The following is a 7152-nucleotide window of genomic DNA, read 5'->3' as shown; positions in this document are numbered from 1 at the left end:
TATTACAGAAAATTCATGGAATCCTACAAGTCAGGATCCACACTACTCCTTTCCTACAGGTAATTTAAAATACTTAGGTGTTAAAATTTCACCTAAGTTAACTGAATTAACTTCTTTAAATTTTTTACCATTATTGGACAGTATCCGTAGTGACCTGGAGCGCTGGAATAATCTTCCGATCTCTTTAATAGGACGGATAGCTACTATAAAAATGAAAGTTTTACCAAAGATTAATTATTTATTTTCAATGATTCCATTTAAACCTACGTCTAACTGGTTCCAATCGCTGGACTCTGCTATCATAAAATTCTATTGGAATAAAAAAAAAAGCCAAAATTAGTCTATCAACTCTTCAGGAAAGTAAATCTAAAGGAGGTTTGAGGCACCAAACTTTATGTACTATTATATAGCTAATCAACTACAATATCTTGTGCTATGGACACAACCCAACAGAGATACTAACTGTTGGTTGGAATTGGAGCAGAAGGATTGTAATAATCTTAGACTGTTAGATTTACTCTTTATTACAAAATCAATAAAACGACATAATTGTTTTAAAAACCCAATGATAGCCGCCACCCTGACTGCCTGGTGGAAGGCATTAGAAATTACAAACTCCCAATTGGCGCCCTGTTATGGAGTTAAATTGGGGCCAAAAGTTTTGTACTTGAAAAAATAAAACTTGAAACTGAAAATTGTTGTGTTGATCTTGAATTTCACAAAATATAAAAAGGTATTCAAAATAAAAATAAGCATGTGAAAAGTTTTTTCGTGTCAAAATTAATTTTGATTCACTTCGGTCCTGCCTTTGAATAAATTATTTATTTTCATTTTTTGCTTCCATATATATTTTGATATTTGAGGTCTTATTTTTTTCAGTTGCATGTTTTTTTCTTTTCAGATTCAGATCTTATTTTTTTGGGTTTCAACACATTTTTTCAGTTTCAAAACTTTTTTTTTCACTTTCAAATCGTTTTTCACTTTCATATCTTTTTTTTTCACTTTCAAGTCTCTTTTTTTCAGTTTCAGACTTTTGGCCCGAATGTTACGTGGGGGCGTGGTGACAACTGAGCGGGGCGTGGAATCATGAGTGACAGCTGCACAAAAGCGCTTTGGAAACACCCCCCAGTGACAGTGCCTTCAGGGAACGTAGGAATTAAGAGAACTCTTAACTCAACATATATACCCCATTTTCGTGTGATTGGCAGCATATGAATTAATGCCAGTGACAAAATTCCACTTCAAAGTCTGTTTTAGACAGTTCTGAGCACCAACTACGGTCTAGCAGCAATAGGTTGTGCCAGGTTTGCCGTACAACAGCGACGTTTAAGCGTCTAATATGTCCGATGTCGATGTCGGCATTGTGAACGCATCGTATTCTCCCGCTGGCGTCCGGCCGGTTGCCGTCAGGACAACCGAATGCACGGGTGAGACATGCTAAATAAGTGCTAAATGGGGGACTTTGTCAAAGCTGAGCTAACGTTAGCATGAAGTATCGGCCACAAGCAAGCACTGCATTTGTAAACAACTGAGCTAAAGCTAGCCACCTTTTGTTTTTACGTGGTCAACTCCGCCGCATTTCATTTTTTTCTGTTCACCCTTTTGTAGGATTTACGTTAGTGTGCTCGAAGAGACGCTTTCACGGAGAACGATTTCCGCTTTTCAAAATGAAGGATCGGTTTTCAAAAATAAAATTCAATTCAAACGCAGTTTAAAAGATGTTTGTTTTTATTATTATTATTGTCAGTTTAAAATATGTTTCACTATAACACAGTACCAATTCACATTTCACTGGGAATGCACTCTTCTGGGGTGATATTGAGCAATAACATTGATATGTACAATATTAAGTTATTTTAAAATGAAGGAAAGGTTGAAATGGAGAAAAAAGAGGTGTGTGTCATTGAGCAGACATTTCACTATGAGCCAGTGCTAATTTGGGGCCAATAGGTCACATGACCTAGAAGCTATTAAGCAAAAAATGCTAATATTTATAGAAAGATGTGCATCATCTATCAGACATGCCACTATGATGCAGCATTGTTTTGGGGTGTCAATAGGTCACATGATCTGGTCCGCAAGGTGTCCGGTCTCTCCCGCAAGAGCTTGGCTATCAGGGAGGGACTCAGAGTTGAGCCGCTGCTCCCCCGCATCGAGAGGAGATGTTTGAGGTGTCTCAGCCATCTGTCTCCGATGCCAACTGGACGCCTCCCTGGAGAGGTGTTCCGGGCATGTCCCACCGGCGGGAGGCCACGGGGATGACTCAGGACACACTGAAGACACGATATCTCTCAGCTGGCCTGGGAACACCTTGGGATCCCGCCTGAGAAGCTTGATAAAGTGGCTGAGGAGAGAGAAGTCTGGGCTTCACTGTTAAAGCTGGTGCGATAAGTGATAGAATATGGATGGATGGATGGATGGATGGATGGATGGATGGATGGATGGATGGATGGATGGATGGATGGATAGGTTTTTGGGAAATGTTCACACTCACTATTAACTCGAGCAAACTGTTTTGAGTGCACTATTAAGAGATGTAGTAACAAATACTGCAAATAGCTTCCAGGTAGGGCTGGACGATTATGTAAAAAATTATACCTATGATTACTATGATAAAGATCGAAATCTCGATTATTAAAATGATTATTCAATAATTTTATTGCATTGATAAATAACACACCTCTTATTTTTTTCATTTTAGACCTCCACTTGTTTTTTTATTTTATTTTTTAATGTAAATATTAGCTTTTGAGCTCAATAGAGCTCCAGACCATGTGACCTATTGACACCCCAAAACAATGCTGCATCATAGTGGCATGTCTGATAGATGATGCACACCTTTCTATAAATATTAGCATTTTTGCTTAATAGCTTCTAGGTCATGTGACCTATTGGCCCCAAATTAGTACTGGCTCATAGTGAAATGTCTGCTCAATGACACACACCTCTTTTTTTTCTCCATTTCAACCTTTCCTTCATTTTAAATTAACTTAATATTGTACATATCAATGTTATTGCTCAATATCACCCCAGAAGAGTGCATTCCCAGTGAAATGTGAATTGGTACTGTGTTATAGTGAAACATATTTTAAACTGACAATAATAATAATAAAAACAAACATCTTTTAAACTGCGTTTGAATTGAATTTTATTTTTGAAAACCGATCCTTCATTTTGAAAAGCGGAAATCGTTCTCCGTGAAAGCGTCTCTTCGAGCACACTAACGTAAATCCTACAAAAGGGCGAACAGAAAAAAATGAAGTACGGCGGAGTTGACCACGTAAAAACAAAAGGTGGCTAGCTTTACCTCAGTAGTTTACAACGCAGTGCTTGCTTGTGGCCGATACTTCATGCTAACGTTAGCTCAGCTTTGACAAAGTCCCCCATTTATAATGCGTCACGCCAAAAAATATGTTGTCACAAAAAAACAGCCCCTTACTGTTTGTTATGATTTTGCAACACTTATTTAGCATGTCTCACCCGTGCATTCGGTTGTCCTGACGGCAACCGGCCGGACGCCAGCGGGAGAATACGATGCGTTCACAATGCCGACATCGACATCGGACATATTAGACGCTTAAACGTCGCTGTTGTACGGCAAGCCTGGCACAACCTATTGCTGCTAGACCGTAATTGGTGCTCAGAACTGTCTAAAACAGACTTTGAAGTGGAATTTTGTCACTGGCATTAATTCATATGCTGCCAATCACACGAAAATGGGGTATATATGTTGAGTTAAGAGTTCTCTTAATTCCTACGTTCCCTGAAGGCACTGTCACTGGGGGGTGTTTCCAAAGCGCTTTTGTGCAGCTGTCACTCATGATTCCACGCCCCCACGTAACATTCGGGCCAAAAGTCTGAAACTGAAAAAAAGAGACTTGAAAGTGAAAAAAAAAGATCTGAAAGTGAAAAACGATTTGAAAGTGAAAAAAAAAGTTTTGAAACTGAAAAAATGTGTTGAAACCCAAAAAAATAAGATCTGAATCTGAAAAGAAAAAAACATGCAACTGAAAAAAAAAAAGACCTCAAATGTCAAAATATATATGGAAGCAAAAAATGAAAATAAATAATTTATTCAAAGGCAGGACCGAAGTGAATCAAAATTAATTTTGACACGAAAAAACTTTTCACATGCTTATTTTTATTTTGAATACCTTTTTATATTTTGTGAAATTCAAGATCAACACAACAATTTTCAGTTTCAAGTTTTATTTTTTCAAGTACAAAACTTTTGGCCCCAATTTAACTCCATACCCTGTGGGCTCTCTCCCATTTGGCATAACCCCGACTTTCAACTTAATAATCAGTTGTTCCATTTAAGCTTATGGGAGCAGAAAGGAATTACACACCTTCATCATTTTTTCTCAGATAATAAGTTTATATCGTATACAAACTTGGTCCAAAAATATGAAATAAAAAACGGCAATTTCTTACATTATCTACAAGTTAAAAATATGGTTAAGAAACAAATCCCAACACTTCAGGATACGCTCCAACTGCCTGTCTTAGCTAAAGATATTATAAAGCTTTCTCCAACAACAATAAAGAAAATATCAAAAATATATAAGTTATTTTTATACACAAATAAAACGGATTTACCGACTTTAAAATGGGAAAAAGACTTGTCTATAGTTCCGGAACCAGACTTTTGGACCCAAATCTGTGAAAATGTATTTAAAATGACCAAACAGACAAATTTGCAACTTATCCAATATAAGATACTTCATAGAACATATATTACACAATATATGATGAAAAAAATGGGACTCTCTGACTCCGACATTTGTCTCCAGTGCTCACAAAACACTGCCGATACTTATCTTCATGCTTTATGGTCATGTACTCCAGTGCTGCATTTCTGGACTAAAATCTTGGAAAAGCTCGCTGATATATTAAACTGTAGGCTTCCTTTATCTCCAAGATTGTGTTTACTAGGTGACTTAACAATAACTGAGCTACCATGTAAACAATCTCAATCTATATTTATAGCCCTTACTATTGCTAAAAAAATAATCCTTGTCAATTGGAAAAATAAACAATCTCTAAATATCGACCACTGGTTAAACTTACTAATAAATTATATCTCAATGGAAAAAATCTCTGCCTTAAATAAAAATCAAGTATCAAGATTTAAACAAATATGGTCTATGTACATAGAATATTTTAATCTTAATTTGGCAACTTAATCCTGCCAAGATTCTGCCTGTTAACGAGAGCCACCACATCGTTACAACTTCTGTTTTCGCTGCTTCTGTATTTGGTATTTGGTATCTGATTGTTTTTATTTTAATATAGTCAGGAACCTAGTTGCTGCTAGTGGGCTAGAGCACATCACACTATACGACACTTTACTCACTAACTCCTTAAGATTTATTTCTAGTGGGCACTAAGCATCAACACTTGGTGTTGCTGCATGCTAATTAGTCAATTTTCTTGACGCCGTCCCCCGTGGGGTAGCTCTGCCCCCCCCACCCCGTTGTCTGCTCGGTGGCGGTTGCGTCTTGGCCGCTCCCTGGGCCCCCTGTGGGGTGCGGTGTTGGGGTGCTTTCCCTGGTGCCCGGGGCGGTGCCGTCCCGGCGCGGTCCGCTGCTCCGTGCCCGGCGGCGCGGTTCGGGGCGGGTGGGCCTCTGATGTGCCCCGTGGTTCCCGCTCCCCTCCCCCAAAATCGGCACCTCTGCCGATACCAGTATCGGTATCGGAACAACACTAGTTATTACACCAGAGTTTGAAATACTAACAATAATAATAATAATAATAATAATAATAATAATAATAATTCTATCAATCAATAAATAAGGTTATTACACCGGAGATTAAATTAAATAAATTAAAGTACCATATTTGTGAAGTGAAGTGCATGCTACACCCTCCTCCCCCCCAGAGAGAAGTTGTAGAGTACAATGGCATGGTGGACAAAAGAGCCCGTTTAGTCTGTTTACCTGTGATGGATGGATTTCGAGGGCCACGCTGTCTTTTATCACCATCATCGCGCATTTTATCAGCGATTGGGAACTGAAATCATACGTGCTTCAAACCCGTGAAATATGAAACCCACACTGGCGCGCACATTGTAGAAGTACTCCAGCGAGCCGTGGACGGGTGGAAGAATGACACCAAAAAGCTTGTTGTTGTGACCGACAATGCCTTTAATATGACTGTAGCAATGGACCGAACCAGTTACCAGCATTTATGATGTTTTGCCCACGTACTAAATCTTGCATCACAACATGGTCTTAAGGTGGCCACTGTCGCCAGGCTTCTTGCTAAGATTTGAAGGATTTCACAGGAGCACAATAGGTGCAAAAGCACTGAAGAAGAACCAAACTCTGCTTGGCCTCCTCTCACACAAGCTCATCACGGACATGCATATGCGTTGGAATCGTGCTTATGAAATGGTCTCCAGGTTTCTTGAACAACAACCAGCTGCTCTTTTATCATCTGAGGTAAGAAAGTTTTTATATTTAAAGGATCATTATTCACATTGTGCATGTTGCAAATTATTATTATTATTATTTTTTTATTTTTTTTAAACAATAAATACTAATTTTGACACGACTCGGCTGAGTCGAAGAAGAACGGATCCCAAAAAGGCAGGCTCAGAGAAGGAAAACAATCACAGTTTATTTCTTTGAACAACCGAAGAAGTAAATCTTGCTCGCAGGCAAGATTACGCGGATCACAATATTCACTTGCACACTGCAAGGAACCCGAAGGAAACACAAAACACTTGCAAAAGGCAAGGAACACGAAGTTAACAAAAAACACTTGCAAAAGGCAAGGAGCACGACAGTAATACATAACACTTGCAACCGGCAAGGAACGCGAATGTAACATAAAGCACTTGCAACGGCAAGTAACACGGAAGTAACAAAAAACACTTGCAAAAGGCAAGGACAGAATGACAAACACAAAACACTTGCACCCGGCAAGGACTACTCGAAATGTAACGCGAAAAACAATCAAAAAGGCGGAATAAACAACAGAAAGCGACGCGGATATACACACGTGAATACAGAGTAACTAAAGGACGAAAACAGATTCTAGGACTTTACCAAACTTGAAAACGCGGAGAACACTTGGACACACTGGTGAGCAAATAATAATCCGACGAAGTGCTGTGCTCCTCGGAGTCCTTTTAAAGCCATAATTGTC

The sequence above is a fragment of the Festucalex cinctus genome, chromosome 3 (genome assembly GCF_051991245.1).
Source record: "Festucalex cinctus isolate MCC-2025b chromosome 3, RoL_Fcin_1.0, whole genome shotgun sequence".
Lineage (NCBI taxonomy): Eukaryota > Metazoa > Chordata > Actinopteri > Syngnathiformes > Syngnathidae > Festucalex > Festucalex cinctus.
The sequence above is the reverse complement of the archived record's forward strand: the minus strand, read 5'-3'. Positions refer to the sequence as shown.